Genomic DNA, 16,960 nt, shown 5'->3' on the forward strand with positions numbered 1-16,960 from the left:
TTCTGATCCCAACTTTTCACGTTATTATCTTTTTCTGAGAAAATCCACTAGCATTTCTGTGGATGAACTCAAGGTGTTGATCCCGCCAGGCAAGTGTTCCACCAGTGCACTATACTCTGATTACTCAGTTTCACAATTTCATAATTATTAACAAGATGAACCTAATATACTGTCAAGGTTTATGTCTGTGGCCCCTAGACCTCATGCATTTGTATTCTGCATTTGTGATTGGTTCATTGTCTAGAGCTTGGATTGGGGGTTTGAGTGCTAACACTGGCCTAGGACTGGAGCCAGGATGTAATGTAATGGCAGGAAGAAGATGTGTCTTGCTCTCTTTTGCGGGTTTCTGCCTTGCTGTTTACATCCGCCATGAACTGAGATCGCACCATGCCACCCTGCCTCGGAGCCAACTGAGTATGGACTGAAACCTCCAAAAACTGTAAGAAATTAATCTTTCCTTTCCTATCTTTGGGCATCAGTATTTTGTCACAGGGACCAGTAAAAAGTAACTAAGACATATGCTGAGGAGCCTTCAAAATGTTGTCGCTGTTACTCTTCTTGCTGTTGTAGGAATCCTCTTTGTTTTTACAGATCAAAGCAGTTCTAATTGTACCCATACCTGTGAGGAATGCTGTTCCTACCTGTATACTTATACAGGATCACAGATGTTCCCAGAGGCAGAGCCCAGGTGTTCCCGCCCATGCAGTCTCAACTAAGCCTGGGCCGTCAGCACCCACGGTGGTACTGTCCTCTACTGTCTTAGCTTCTCTCAGGGATGAGAGAAGATAGGTAATCCCTGAGAAGTCAAGTCCCCTAGCTCCTTGATGGACTTTTAATTGTTGAGATCTGGTCTCTGAACAGCCAGTGTTACTGATCTAAAGCTGCTTTAGATTGATGTAGGCCTGGATCTTAGGATCTTAGAGAACATGTGTGTGTGTGTGTGTGTGTGTGTGTGTGTGTGTGTGTGTGTTTATTAATACTGAGGCATCTTCAAAAGTATTGACACTGTCTCTATCCCTCAATAAAACTTCTACTAATATAAGTAACGTTGAAGAAAAAGAGAGTGTATCACATCTTTTATTATTTTCAAGACCTTTCAATTTGAATAGTTTCACCCACAATGCACCCTCCACCCTGGAAGAAGAGGGTGGCAGCTCTAGGGTGTCCAGGAGTATTTGATGGGACCATAGTCAGGCAGTGCTAAGGCCAAAGGTGGTTTCCTTTCTTGCCCTTTGCCCTTGGGAAGCACAGTTTTCTGGGTTCCAGTCCTAGATCATCTCAGCGCCCGTGCTGCCTAGGATTTCGCCTCTGATTCCGTTGCCCGTGAACTGCACACGCCTTTCTTCCTTACTTCAGAGGCTCATCGCCAAGGCGGGCACTGGCCAGACACCCTGAACTTTCTCGCTGAGACTGGGGCTTGGGGGTTCCCAAGGTTCCAGTTTGTCTGGAGCACAGGTGGTCATCCACGGGGTGGCTCCTGTGAAGCCAAAAAACAAAACAAAAAACAAACAAAAAGCAAAAAAAAAAAAAAAAAAAAACAACCCCACAAAAAACCTCAAAACCAAAAAACCCCAACTTTCTCCTCGGCCCTGCTTCTGCCAGCAGTCTAAGTGCTGATTTCGGAATCTGGCCCTCAGGGAACGTGCTTGGTGCCAGACTCCATCCCCGCCGCACCCCTCACCACTATAAGCTCCGAGCCACTTTTCCGCGAACGCCTCCTGGGTTCCGTCCCGTGCCGGGCTCGAGCTCGCCTGGCCTGGCGTCAGGCTCTGGGAACTCCCGGAGGCTCCGCGCCGCCTCCGCCCTCTCCGCGCGCCCCGCGCGGACGCCGGATCCTTGCAGTTTGTGAGCATGGCAGGTTTCCACCGGATGACATCATGGGCGCCGAGTGAGTGCCGGCTCGGAGCGGGGGCCGGGGCGGGAGGGGCGGAGGAGGGAGCGGGCCGGGAGCCGAGCCAGAGCCGCTGCCGGCCGCCGGGCTGCTCGTCCGCTGGCAGGGAGGCGCGCTCCGCCGGCGGGCGACAAGGGCTGGGAGGCGGCCGCTGCCCCGGGATGCCCGCTGCGCGCAGCCGGCGGCGGTCTGAGCCACTTCGCCCTGCGCGGTGAGTGATCGCGGAGACCGCCCGGTGGACCTCGCATGCGGCGCACTCTCTCCGGCTTGCGGTGCTGGGAGCTCGGTCCCCGACCTCGAGCGCGGGACTTGGCACCGCGGTAGCGTTGAGCGCAGGCAGCAGGTGCCTGGCTCGGAGGGGGCGCGCGTCCGAGCTTGCGCTCCCGGCTGGGGTTCTCGGCGGGTGCCGGCACCCAGCTCGCCGCGTGGGAGCCGCTCCGCTGGGTGGAGGCTCCTGCAGCCGACTGCCTCGGGCAGTTTTTCCTGGTTGGACCCGGCGCCAGCCCTGCGCTCTCGGGGCTTCTGGTGGATCCCGAGTGCTGGGCGCGCTGTTTACACCAGCGTCGTAGTAGTCACCCAGCCGCACCCCTCCAAAAGCGCGGAACCGACGACAGTCACTTCACCTGCTCGGGCGCTCCCCGTGTGGGCTGGCGGGGGCGATCGCCGTTTATCCAGGAGGGCGCGCAGCGCGCAGGACCGGGCAGCCTTTGTCTGGGGTTTAACGCGGATGCGCTGGAACCTGTGCGAGGCTCCTGTGTCTGCTCCGTGCACTCACCCGGCTGGGGGAGAGAGACCACCGTGTTCCTGTGGCCGGGGGACTGAGAGCCGGGACTGGAGACCGGAAGGGTCCTGCGCTCGCGGGTGAGTGTGTGTCTCAGTTGTTCAGGTGCAGAGCTACCTTCTGGGGTTCCAGGGCGCGAAGTGATTGAGAGACGCCCAAGTTCTACCCCTGAGTGGTGCGAAGCAAAGAGCAAACTTTGTGTTTTGTTTTTGTAATTTTTTTTTTCTTTTAGGATTTTCGAAGCATTTGTCTTGGGGATTATTTGTGACAGGTGGATGGAGTCAGAGGCAGGTTCAGTATGTAGTTAAGACAGCTGCTCCACGTTTTCTTGGCAATTTCTTTTGTTACTCAGGTCCGGCAGAGGTTTGCTTGATAAACATGTTTGAGATAGGCGTTTTTCCTACTGTTTCGCCTTGCGGGGTTAAGGGCGCTCAGAATCTGCTTAAGTGCCTTAGTGGAGAGTTGTACCGCGTACAGGTGCCAGTCTACCAGTGCCCACACCTACTGGCTTTCTTCTGCCAGTGGATTTCCTAGTTGGATCCCTTCTGTTTGAGGAGAGTCCAATTTTTGCATCTCAAGGAAGTAGCGATATCTATTGGAGTATTTGTGTTTACTCTCATCTCCCCCCACGTCCCCGAAAACTCACTTTGTGAAAAAGATGGAAACAAGTGAAAATGTGTTACTTTGGGGAGTAGTTTTCCATTTTGAAGCTTTTATCTACTGCAATCTGAGGTCTTCAGACATTTAAAGCTATTTTGTATTTATGAATTTTATTTATAATAAATAATCCCCCAACACTAAAGAGACTCTTTATACACAATTTTGATATTCCAGCACGTAACACAATGGTCAAATATAAGAAAGTCACAATAATAGGACAGTTATAATTCAGTCACTGGTTTTTCTTTGACATAAAGCTTATTTTTTCTTCAAATTACTTCTTTTACTTTAAAGACTGATGATTCTAGTGAAGCTTTTCAAAAGAGTGGAATCACAGTTACTTGATCAGTTTTGCTCTCTGATAAAGTTTGAGGTCCTTTCAGAATAGATGTGGGGGAAACTGCTGGGATAATAGATACGGTACATGTAACCAGGGGCCTGCGTGAGGTCTGGGGGAGGTTGTGGCAAAGAGTGATGGAACTAAGAAGGTATCAGAAGTGTCACATCAGCTTTGATATTGGACAGCTCATTGTGGCTTTTACAAGTTTGTCTTCCCTGGGGAGTGCATAATTAAGTGTTTGATTATGTTACAGGATGTTGACAGATCAATAACACGACCAAGGAGGGCTCATTTTTTCCCAAGACTTGTAGATCTAGCAGCAACATTTTCTTCTGTGATTCAGAAATAATCTTTATTTTATCATCCAACTCGTAACTTCTTGTCACAAAAGTCTCCATCTGTTTCTTTGAAAGTTTTCTTTCCAGCTATCTTGTACGTGACTCTTTATGGTAAAGCATACAAAGATCACATCAAAGTTTTTAGAGAACCTGTTGCTCTGACCACTGTTCTCCTTAGAGTATTTGAGAGCAAAAGCTCTCTTTCAATCGGCCCCATGATGTGCTTAAGTGACAGATGTACCCAATGTGAAAAATTCATATTATAAAATGTACATATAATTCTTGTCAGTCAGACAAGACAGGCCAAGACACACCAATGACAGGCAGGAGGCGTGGTAGTATTTGGCTCATGGATTTTGGCAAAAGATATATTTAAAAACCAGATTTTTTTTTTACCCATTTCACATAGTAAAAATGTGCACTATACTTATAGTTGACACCTAAGATATTTAATTTTATTTCTGAATTTTAATTAAGATCGAATGTGCTTTGTTATTAGAATATGCAATACAGTGTGTGAGAAAAGTCCCCAGGAGGCAAGCATCTTATAAATATGACTTGATATGTTTGATAAGCAGTACAGCTTTATTTATTTATTTGGTACCAGAGATCAAACTCATGACCTTGTGCATGCCAGGCAGGTGCCTGTGCCACTGAGCTGAAACCCCAGCATCTAGTGCAATGTTATTTTAAAGAAAGACATAGAGTAACAAAATGTCCTCAAAATAAAGATTACTCTGTCAGTTTTTTAAAATGGGTTTTATAAATACCAACTTTGACTATTTTGGAACACACAGACTTAGAAAAAAGTCCAAGTTAAAGAGGAAGTTGCGTGATAAAATAAAAACAATGCCATAGCATGGAGCTGGAGAAGGTGAGAATGATAGTCCAGGGTCATGGAAAAGAGAATTGTTCCAGTGCCATATTTTTTCCAAGAAAAGATTATGTATATGGAGTAAGTTGATACTATTTGATGGTTTCTTTCTTTCCTTGTTCCTGTTGGTTGACTTCACACACACTTTAGAAACTCCCTCATAGAAATTTCCCTACTTTCCTTGAGGCAAAATTATATCCTGAACTGAATCATAAGTTTTTCTTGTGGCCTTTCTGTAAGGTTGTCTTACAGCTTTTCTAAGTGTAGGAGGCTTATGGATCACTAAACATTATGGTTTTAACTTTTATGTAGATTTTGATAGGGAAATTGGTCAGTAAAAGTGTCCTGAAAGGTTTTGGCATCTTAGCTTCTTCCAAAATTACACACTAAGAGTGAGAGCTCTTAGCTATAGGATTGTTAAAAATACTGAGGAATGTTATGATACTTAATTCAAAAGGTACATATAATGTTAGTTGAGCTTTGATAAACAGAAAAAATTGAGACAAATTCTTTAGAAGCTACTGCAATTATTCCTTTGCTATTTATTTGATATACTTTGCTATCTGATATTTTTCAGCTCTGTAGTATCCAAATGATGAACAATGAATAGGAATTCTACATTCTAGTTTAGATTTTGTTGTATCATCAAAGACAAGCACCTGAGTCTCTTTGGGCATAATTTTCATTTTATATAAAATAAAGATGAAAATATCTGACTTGCTTTCCAACTGGGGGAGGGAGTAGAACTCAGCGAATGAACTAATACACAAAAGTGATTTGGAAAATTTAGAAAGAACTATATAGAAAATATGAATTATATGAATCACTGAGTATCATAATGTCTTAATTTCTAATCAGTTTAGTTAAAGAAGTAAGTTTATAGAAGTGAATCTAGTATATGACTTTTTATTTTAAGCACCTGTATTTTAAATTTATGATATCCTTAACAACTCATTTATTATAATTATAAAATAATGAAGTTGTTTATTATATCTTTTTTAACCAAAAGTTTGCTGACAAAAGCTTTTTGGGAAGTTGAAAATTTTTATACAGCTATAATTTTTAAAGAATGTTTTAAGTAGGTGTACAATTTTTTTCAGTGGGTTTTTCTTTGTTACTCTTTTTGACTCCTGGCTGTTACTACACCTATCAGTCTTGTTGCTTTGAAGGTGATGTCTCTTCATTTTGACTGATTTTAAGGTTTCTTTTTTATTTGTCTTTTTTAAAAATTCTACTATGATGTTGTTTGTTGTCATTTTTGTTATATTTATTCTCTTTAAATTCAGGGCTTCTTGAATTTGTAGACTGATGTCTTTCATCAGGTGAAATTCATCAGCTTCTTAACTTAGCTCTTCCTATCTACCATTCTGTTTCTTTTTTAGGATCTCAGTTCTTGTTTAACAGATGATTTTATTGTAACCAATATGGATGTTACACACTCAGTTTGGTCTTTTCTACCATTATTTTAACCTCTCTGTGATTGTTTGAATATTTTCTTTTAAATTTTTCTTTAATCTACTAATCATTTTTTACATTATGTCTATTATGCTGTCAAACTTGTGTCAGGGTATTACTAAAATTACTATATATTTTTTCAGTTTTGAAAATGCATTTTATCCTTTTCTATAGATTCTAATTTATTTATCTTCCAAGTCTTATCCTTTACTACTTTGAACCTATTAAACAAAATTTTTCTTGTCATAGCATACGTATTGAAATAAACACAGGTTGTTGCACATGCTATGTGAGCACTCACTCTACCATTGAGCTATATTCCAACTCCTTTAATCCAAATTATTTTAAAACTTTGTCTGATATTTCCAGAAACTGTATTTTTGTGTCTCTTTTCATTGTCTCTCTTTACTTGTGACTTTAGTGGTTTTGTGTGAAAATTATAGAGGCTCTAGATGATCTATCTACCTCCAAATGACTATCAACATTTCCGTAGATAGCTACAATGGGGAGGTGGCTGATCATTGTTTTCCAGTCATGACCGAGCTGTGTCAGTTGTCATTAGACTTCATTTTCTCTCTGGAGAGGGTATATAATGCCTTCCACTAGTCTATTCATAGGTTACAAACCAAGTTTAATGCCCTATGTGTAAATCATGCCTGTTTCAGTGGGATGCTCCCCCTTTTTTTGCTCATTAGGTGAATCTTGGCTCCTCATATCACTATCTTTCTACGTCCACTTCTCCCAGGACTACAAAATACCCTGTGGTAGATTCTTATGTCAGCCGTGGTCCTATTCTCAAACAAAGCACATATTCTTAGCCTTTTGGTATGTTTCCCGATTGCCCAGGGCCTCTTATATGGAGGGGAGCAGAAAATCACCCTTTTGAGTCAACTTACTTCTGTTGTGTTTCCTCTGCCTTAAATATTGATGCCCCATTCACAACTTCTTTGGAAGTTTCTTGCTATCTTAGGTGTCCCCCAACTCTCAACAGCGTGGTGCTGTTGGAAGGTTGTGGTACCACTAAAACCAAGGGTCTAGTGGAAAGTCTTTAGGCCATAGCGGCAGTGGAACTGACCTTTCTTCTATCCTTTGATTCTCATGCATGAGGAATTTAATTTTGCTATATAACATACTCCCACCATGATGTGCTGTACCTCAGTAGGGGCCTAAAAGCAATGTGTCCACTCACCCATGAACTGGAACTTCCAAAACCATAAGCCAAAAGAAATATTTTCTTTTCATAAAATGTGTCTCTCAGGTATTTGTTAAAGTAGTGGAAACTTGAGTTACACATTTTCCAACAGTCTTTTATCTGACGGTTTTCTTATATCTGGCTTTTCTAGTTGTTTTTGGCAACAATGTCAGTCCATTGTAAATTTACGATTCCTCTCAGGCTGTTAGCTGAAATGAATCAGTATTTGATTGCCCTATTACTCACTTTCTTGTCAATGAGACAAAATTCCTGACATGAATAACTTAAAGGAAGAGGCTTATGTTAGCTTTTGCTTCCGAGGGTCCAGGCCAAGGTAGAAACAACATGGTGGAAGAACATGGTGGGGGAAGCTGCTCACCCCATGGCAGTCAGGAAGCAGAGCAGAGGAACAGAGCCGGAGGGGAAGGAGCCAGGGAGTACATACAGTACAGGGTCACACCTCCATGTGCTGCCCAGGCGTAAGCAGAAATGTGTTTTCTAATTCCCTGGGTGTTTTCTTAACCTGATCAAGTTGGCTTATCACGATCCAAGGTCACAATTAAAACCGTAAGGGTTATAGAGTTCCAGGATAACTTCTTGATAAAACTGAAGTCAGTAGTTTCACTCTCATGTTCCAATGCAATACTGCTAACTGTGAGCCCACTTGATTTTAAAAAAGTATGTTATAAAAAGAAGCCAAGTTCTACTAAGGAGTCAGTTATGTACCATTTGCCATTGAAGCAGTTTGTTTTCTTTTTGCAATAGGTGTTAGCAACATTGAAGGTCAGTGATTCAAACAACCAGTCCATTGAAGTTCTTGTCAACTACTAACTAATTAGTAATTTTCTCTTAGGATTGATACATGCAGACACAGACATGCATGCATTGAATGTATAAAAACAAGACTACTTTCTGAATAAAAACATTCTATGATTGATGAATTATCCTAACTTGCATATAAAAACTATGCTATGGCGCTAAAAATGCATGAAGTCTGGACTCCCTCCTCTTAGAAATAACTATTCTCTTGTTTATTTACTCTGAAAAGCTGCTGATACAGATCAACTTCTTGTCATGTCTATATAAAAGAGTTAACAAGGTAGTAGTATATTGTCTCTTTATGGATGTATGGATGAAATTCAGAATATAGCTCTAAACCAATTCACAAAAGTATAGTTAAATCAGATCTAAAGTGTATTGTTAGATACTTGTTATATGGGTTAATTAAATTTGTACTGGCTAGTTCTGAAGTACAAAGGGAAGTACTTCAGAACTAGTACTGATGAATAGGAACTTAAGGTAAACTAGTAAATATAATTTTTAAGTGGTTACATATTGCAGACAACATATGAGAAGCCATTGACTTTCTAGGATGTAACTGGTGGGAGCTGGACAGTGTCGAGGGCTCCGTTCCCACCTTTGATACAGCATATCTCAAACTATGTTTGGAAATTCATTGAACCCAGGTGGGAGGGACAAATGGTGTCTCACACATTGCAGTCTAGGACTGGCCCTGCAGGAAGCTACTTGGATTCCCTCTAGATCACCGCCTTTCCTCCTCCTGAGCTGGTTTTGAGCTGGCTGTGGCTCTGGTGAACATTACCAGCAGGATGTGACTCAGCAGTGGTGGCTCTTTCCCATCTCAGGCTTGCGTGAGATGTCTCTCATTCTCTGCTGTGTGACTTTACTGCCAAGGCTTCGCTGCCCCTGACCAAGGTTCGTGCAGCCTAGAAATGGGAGGTGCTTACGTCAGGCAGGACTGCCTCAGTTTCAGTGAGTGAGAGTGGGTCACAGCTCTGCCAGGTGTTCTGTGTCCTCAGAGGTGCAGGTTGGATGGAGCCAAGGCTGGTCATGGTGGTGGGCTGAATCCGTACACTGAAATTGGCTTTTACTCCTTCCTGACCTCACTAAACCCAGTGCTGCATTCTTTTTTTTGTTTGTTTTTGTTTTTGTCTTTTTTCCTTTTTATCGGTACCAGGGATCGAACTCACAACTGCCTGCTTGCAAGGCAGGCGCTTATGCCGCTGAGCTAAATCCCCAGCCCCTTAGTGCTACATTCTTACTCCCTATGACCAGCTCATGATTTTCACATAGTTTCTCAGTTCAAACTCTGGAGGAAAATGATTAAAAAAAAGCATCAGTCCTATGGGTATGAACCGTATCCCTTTCAATGAGAAAAAAAAAAAAAATAGTAAAGGAAAAACTAAAACAGTGTATTTCTTAGATGTATTTTAGTTACAAATCACTTATCTTCCAGATCAGCAACTGAAGCCATTTATCAATAATTCTTTTTATTATTATGAGGTCATCTGTTGATGCTATGTTTGGTTTAATTCCTCCCTTTTTCCTTTGTAGCTCTCCTTTAATACACATTTGTTGGAATCTGCTCTTGCTTGACAGTCAGCTAGGGCTTAGTGATGAAGAAAAATGTTGCCTGATTTCTGCTAACTTGTAATTTTTTTCCCCTGGGAGAGTACTTAATCACAGGATCCAGGGTACACGTGCAGTGAGAGAAGGCGCCCATTTAATGGGAAAGCCTATTACAGGGAGACTGACTTATCCAGGGCGGTTTGAGCAAGTCTCCTTGAGGAAGTGACATTGAGCTGACATCCTCTGAGGTAAAAGAAAATGGGGAAATTACATGGTAATGGAAAGGAGAAATCTATTGGAGACACAGATCTGGTATGATCAATGTTCTATTGTTGAGGGAAACAGCCATTATGAAGGACCTGTGGACAATTAAGAAGAGTGTGACAGGGTTATGGAGCTATGCCAGACATGAGGGACATAAGATATTTAGCTTAGAGTGAATTGGGTATGAGGCAGAGGGTGTCGTTGAAAAAACCACAACTTGTAAGTAACATTATGTGTTCGGAGAAAAGAACTATGTGAAGTCTATGGGCAGAATAGTACATAAAATATGCAGATCAATAAGCATTTAGTTTTGAAAAATGACATTTGTAATAATGGATCATTTTGTTAGTGAATTTCTAAAGAAATAGAGTTGAAAGCAAAGAGATATTTATTTACTTCTCAGTTTATCGTTAACTAGTGGTGATGATACTTTTGGAACTTTGTAAGAAGCTTGTAAAATTCTGCTCTCTTTAGCCATTTCCCACTTGCTCAGTGAGTACTTGGCAAGTGGCGCTGTGCCTGCAGCCCTTACCCTGCCATAGCTTCCCTAACCTTACTTCTGAAGTTTGTCACGAAATATTTTGCCTTTAGTATTGTTTCTGCATTGCTCTAGTACATTTGATAGCCTTTGGAAACAAAAGATGTCATTCCGTTTATTGCTTTCTGTTTTTCATAGTGGGTATTTCTGTTTACAAAGTGTACTAATTCTTGATCACTAAAATGTCAAAACCCAGATCTCGAGAGAAACATGAAGTTTTTATGTGGAATGTAATGTTCCACTTTGTGTTTTTCATGCTTTGAAATATACCACATGCAAAAAAATTATTAAATATTCATTATATACATTTCTGTTACATTAGCATTAGAGAGAAAACTCCAGGAACAGTTCTTTTTTATATTAAATTTATATTGCTATCTAGTATATTTTATATTGTATTTATATTTTATATTCACACTGAAAACCAGTGGGATTTACTTCAGCCTCAAAGAGGTGTGTTTATATAAAATTAAATGAATGCTGGCCATGAGATGTCTTTTTTTCTATATGGTAAATTTCAGTAGATGAAATTATTAAGTTATGAAATTTGTTTTACTAGTTATAAATTTAAATTTTTTTTAAAAAATTATCTTTTTAAGTTTATTGATACAGGTTAGATGTACATATTGGTCACATTCATTGTAGGGAATTTGTACATGTATATGACATACCTTGATTTCTCTTTTTTAGTTATCAAATTTTTCTTTTTTTTTTTTCCTTTTGGTACCAGCGACTGAACTCATAAGCTTGCTCTTGGCAGGCAGGTACTGTGCTGCTGAGATAGCCCCAGCCCCTAGTTATCAGTTTTTAAGGTGGCTGTCTTGTGCATGTATTTTTTCTTTTAAAAGTTTCTCAACTTAAATTTTATTTGAGATTGATTTTAATATTGTGACACAGAAAGCTCTCCATTGATGCTACTAAAGCGTGATGCCTAGCCACATTTAATTGTTCAGTTTTGAATCAGTTCTTGCATTTAAATTTTAATAAGGTTAAGTTGCCTACATATATAAAGTTTGACTCTGGGTTTTAAAATTTCTCCCAAACTTGAAATTCAGTTAATTAGAGATAAATTATTTTTCACTTAGACTTGTATTTCCTTTGGTTTTCTTATCAATTTTGCTCTAATAGAACCCAGTTGTGTCCAGGCTTGGTGTGAAATGTCCCTCTAATAATTAGTACAACATGCACAACAGTGCTTGCTAGAGGCCTTCTCCTTTTAATGAGATAACATGGTTTATTTATAGATTACTTTTAAATTTAATCTTTTGGGAAATCTTTTATAAGCGTGTCTTATTTTGAAAATGTTTAATAAATAAGAGAATATATGTATGTATATGTTTCGAACTACCTAATGGAATAAAGGTTCTGTGCCATGAAAATGTCAGACAGTTAAAGAGAAATGAGAGGCTGAATTTGACAGTTTACAATATTAAAATATTGAATGACAAATATAAAGGTCAAATCTGAGATTTACTGATTTGTATTTTATGACATTTATGATAAAGAAAATGAATCTGAAAAATAAGTGATAATAGATGCTATTATGATGGGCTTCTGTTATAAGAGTGAACTATAGTTGTCAATTTGTAGAAATTATTAAAAACATGCAAAATGTATTAAAATTTACATTGTAAATGATTCTGTAATGCTCTAAATAAAGGAAGTATGCACTTTAGAAATAAAATAAAATATTTTAAAATGTTACTAGTGGTCACACACTTATTTTTATTTCCAAATCCTTTTTAATAAGTATGAATTCTTTTCACAGTAGATATATAAACAAATATACCTTGAATTAAAAAATATTAAAATTTCTACATTAACTTCTGAATAGTTTTCTTGTGTTTTCTTAAGAAATACTTTCTATGTATATTGGCATTTATGCTGTCAGCCTAAAAGGCAAATTGGAGGAGACCAAGGTGAGAACCATGAGTTTATGTAAATGGAAGTGAAGATGTCCACCCAGAAATCAAGTTTTAGTTGCCTAGAGTAAGTGTTTGGAAATGGCATTAGAAGTGTCTAATTTTATAAAAAACAAAATAGAGATTCCAGAAAACCATTTGCCACAGTGGTGTTGGTGGATAAGAATACTACAGATTGCTGATAGGTCATTGGTCATTTCCTTCTCCATTTCAAGTAAGAAGTGCAGTAAGTAGGAGCAGACCTCTGAGTGCTCTGGGAGGCTTAGGCAGGAGCAGGCTGTGGGGGCTGAGGCAGACGCAAGTTTGAGTCAAGATTGAGCAAGTCAGTGACTTAGTGAGACAAACAAACAAACAAAAGAACATTGAACCAAAGAGAGAGTGCGGTGCAAATCTCTGGGCTCAGTCTCTAGTACTACCAAAAAAATTGCAGTAAGTAGGAACAACGCAGTTTGTAAGTGATTTATTACTCCAATGTTGTCCATATGGCTACAAGTAACTAAATTGAGAAAGGTAAAGGTTAAAATTAACCAGATTATGAAATTTTGGAATCTAGGACTGCTGTCCCGAAATTTAAGTCTGCCAGACCTGATAAGAGATGGCAGACTTTCTTTTTTTCTTTGTGTTTTAAATAAACATCTGATACAGATATAAACAATGATGTGAAATCAATCTACTGTGCTAAGTTATACTTTATAAGGGGGTACATCAATTATGAAACTTTCGTTAGAAAATTTGCCTAAGAGAGAATATGTGCTAACAGAATTGCTTTCCAGAAATTGTTAGGCATCCTCATTAACTTAGCCTGATGAATGTTAGAACAAATATGTTACCAAGGTTTTGAGTGTTTGCACGAAGAAGGAATAATCGACATCCCCTCCTTCTTCCTTTTTCTTGAGTAAGAGTCCTGTTGATTGTTCACGCTGAGCTCAGTCCTGAATGTCCTGTTTCTTTACTTAGGAGTTGTGGGAATGCAGTGGGTGAGACCTATGTCATCATCTGGAAAGGACCCTGTGCTAAAAGAAGATTTTTACCTTGGTTCTTCCTTGACACCTGAAATGTTTTCATATTTTACTTAGGGAACTTTTTTTTTTATGTAAATCAGCTCTGCAAAGTAATTTTCAATAGGAAGGTTTAGTTTTCATGTTAGAAGAATGGAGACAGCTAGTGTTGCAAAAAACCAATACTGAGCCCCATTGAAATCCCTAACAGTAGGTGATGTTGGTGAAACTGTAAACTGTTCCTGGGGTTTCTTACCTTTAAAAGGTGCCTAACAATGCGTTCTCAGTAGGATGGTGGCTGGAAGGGTTACTAGTACAAAGCAAATTCCTTATTAAATGGTAGACACTTCATGGTAGTTTGTACCAGCATGAAAACTCAATGATTAGATTAAACTACCAAATGTTGTTTCATGTTTTTACAACATATCTTATAAATTTTAAGCTTTAAGTTTTGAAATCTGATATTTTAGCTGTGGGAGCAAATAAAGACATTTATTGGTGAATCTACTGTCAAAGAACTCAAACACTGAGTGAGTGGTGCGAATGGCTAACCTCACTTTGTAATGTTCCACCCTTTTTCTCGCCCCATGTTTTCCAGATTTCCTTTTTTCTTTCTCACTTTTTTTGTCCCCTTTTTCCTTCCTTCCTTCTTCCTTTCTACCTTCCTTCCTTCCATTATTTCTTTTTTCATTGCTGGAAATGGAATCCAGGAGCTCATACCTGGAGGAGGCAGGAGCTCTACTATTGAGCTGTATCTTTAGCCCCAACTGTTAAACAATAAGAATCAATCACTTCAGTAATGTTATATGAAGGAAATTTTATTTAAAATTTAATTGTATATTATTAGTGTGTAAATTATGCACAATGGTCATTCCATCCTATATCTAAGGCAGTGTTTTTACTCTACTGCAGTAGAATATTAAAATGCAAAATATAGTAACAAAGATGAATATTTCAGTGTTTCAGAACTGTGAAGAATAAAGATATATGAAAACTGAAAAATCAATATCTCACTTTAACTCTCAACTCAAAAATTACCTACTGATTATCCAAAATATAGATTTATTTTAATATAATTTGAGCTGTAATATATTAGAATTTATCATTTTAATAAATATGCATTATCTTTTTGTAGTATCTCGGATATTTTTCATGCCATTATAATCTATCAAGTATAGTGTTATATTTTGACAATTTCACTTTTAGAAAATCTCTTCATTTGAGGGTGTGTTTATTGCAGTGTCATTTGTATTAATTTGAAAGTTTCAAATAGTCTTTATTTTTATACAATTGAGTGCTCTTCATAAATTAAAATTAATGAACTAAAATTTATGTGTCAATGTAGATCAATGTTTAAAATATAATCCAAGCTTAAGCATTTTAAGATAATTGTAATGAGTAAATATTACATCACTTTTACAAACTTTATGAGCAAAGAATGAGTCTATATAGTCATGTAGATTCTTAAATATGTAGTAAGATTATGAAAATGTGATAGCCATATTCAAAAACAGATCTTTAATGGTTCTTTAAAAATTTATCTGTCTTTAGAGATATATAATGTTGCTTTCCATAAATGAGTGTGCCAATTTACCTGTTTACCAGAAATGTCTGAATTATTAACAGGATTCCTGTCTTTTCTAACACATATTTTTAACTATCTTACTGACATTTTTAGTTCTTTTCCCTGATTTGTGATGTTGAGAAATTTTTCGTGGGTGTAAAGACTTCTCTTTTCACTTACATTTTCTCTTTTGCAATTTCTTTTAAGTATTTTGTTCTTTTTGCTCTCAGCTTGGATTTTTAAGATTTCTTGTACATTTTCATTGCTCTTTCATATAATTTGAAATTACTTTTTCCATGTACCCTTTTAAAAAGTTGTTGCAATGTTTTTCATTGTAGAGAATTGAAATTTGATTAGTCAATGTTATCACTCTTTCTTTATAAATGTATTTTTTATTTGAGTAAGCTTTTCTTACTTAGAGATCATAAAGATGTTAACCTAGCTTCCAACTAAAGCTTTAACTGTGTTTCGTATTAAGGTCTGTGGTCCACTGGAATTTATCTGTGTAATAGTTTCTGATTTAGGAATAGGTCCTTTCCCCTCCTTCCAGATTCATAGTCGATTGTGCTAGTTTAATTTTTGTCATTGATTTGTCAAACTAACTCTGGCTTATCTAAATGCTGCATATTTATATCTGTTCTTGATTCTGTTCTATTATTTGTCAATATTTAATTTTTTAAGTTTAGTGTTAAATCTGTTAGAATGACTTTCACTCCTCCTGATTACCCTTCAAAATTGTCTTAACTGTTCTTAGAAACCTTTCTGTATTACATGAGGATCTGCTGGTTAAATATCATAAAACATTCTATGTGATGGACGTTCTTTGCTTCTTTAGGTCCGTTCTCCAAGCTTCTGCACGCGCTGTGCTTACTTGCTTTCTGATTTAGCTAATGTGAGGTATCAGCTAGTGGGAAACTGGGGAAATGGGAGGGAAAGGTAAGAGAATTTATTTTCTGGATCCCTTCTTGGCCTCTTGACAGCTGTGGTGTGTGCAGCCATGAGCAGTTTCTTTATTTCTGGGATCTCACTTCTCTTCTTCCCCTCAAGCTTGGGAAGTAGTGGTGGATGTGGTGGAGGTAATGGCTTCCTTCCGTTAGCCCTGTCACATCTCTATAGTTTGTGCCTTTGGGTGTGATATCTCTTTCCTGTAAGACTTCTGTTTTATACCACAGTTGGAAATGGAAGTGTGTTGGTCTCATAGTTAAATTTGGGAGCACTGTCCTTTAGATTCATATATTCTACTTGTCTAGTTCATCTTTTATGTGCTCTTCTGATGTTACAACATTTTTCTATGAAGATCTCTTTGAGCTGTTTTGTGATTTATTCCCAGCATTATTATTGTTTTCATTGTGATTGTAAATGAGACATTTTAAAAAGTCCTCTAAAAATTTATTGCAGGTGTATATTGATTTTCACATTTTGATTTTTCATCTAGCTATTTCAATAATTTCTAATAGTTTTCTGATATTCTATTATACAGACTAGTCATGTTTAAAATAATAATTACTAATATTTATTTTTGTCTTTTTCCTTTTTATTGGTACCGGGGATCGAACTCACAACTGCCTGCTTCAAGGCAGGCGTTTATGCCGCTGAGCTAAATCCCCAGCCCCCATTACTAATATTTATTGAGAATTCATTTTTTTTGAGAAACATACTTTAACAGGCAGCTCATTAATCAATTTTGTGATAATGGTACTATCTACCATTTGTAAAGAAGGGACTTCCCAGAGATTAGAGTCATTAAACAAAGGTAGTGCAGGTTATAAACGG

General features: G+C 38.5%; 1 protein-coding gene across 11 annotated transcripts in view; it reads left to right on the forward strand.

Moving 5' to 3' along the window:
• Positions 1 to 1,772: 1,772 nt before the first annotated feature.
• The window catches only part of Marchf1 (membrane associated ring-CH-type finger 1), a 687,536-nt gene continuing 672,348 nt past the window's right edge, over positions 1,773 to 16,960 (forward strand). For 3 of the 11 annotated variants that reach the window (XM_063234804.1, XM_063234806.1, XM_013143613.3), the window contains exon 1: positions 1,950 to 2,102. The gene's annotated coding sequence lies outside the window, so the exon portion shown is untranslated. Of the gene's footprint in view, positions 1,889 to 1,945; positions 2,103 to 2,654; positions 2,753 to 16,960 lie in introns of those variants that run through there. The other 8 variants (XM_063234805.1, XM_063234809.1, XM_063234812.1 and 5 more) reach the window with 7 other exon arrangements.

The sequence above is a fragment of the Cavia porcellus genome, unplaced genomic scaffold (assembly GCF_034190915.1).
Source record: "Cavia porcellus strain 051 isolate PalLab524CR breed Dunkin Hartley unplaced genomic scaffold, mCavPor4.1 scaffold_24, whole genome shotgun sequence".
Classification (NCBI taxonomy): Eukaryota; Metazoa; Chordata; class Mammalia; order Rodentia; family Caviidae; genus Cavia; species Cavia porcellus.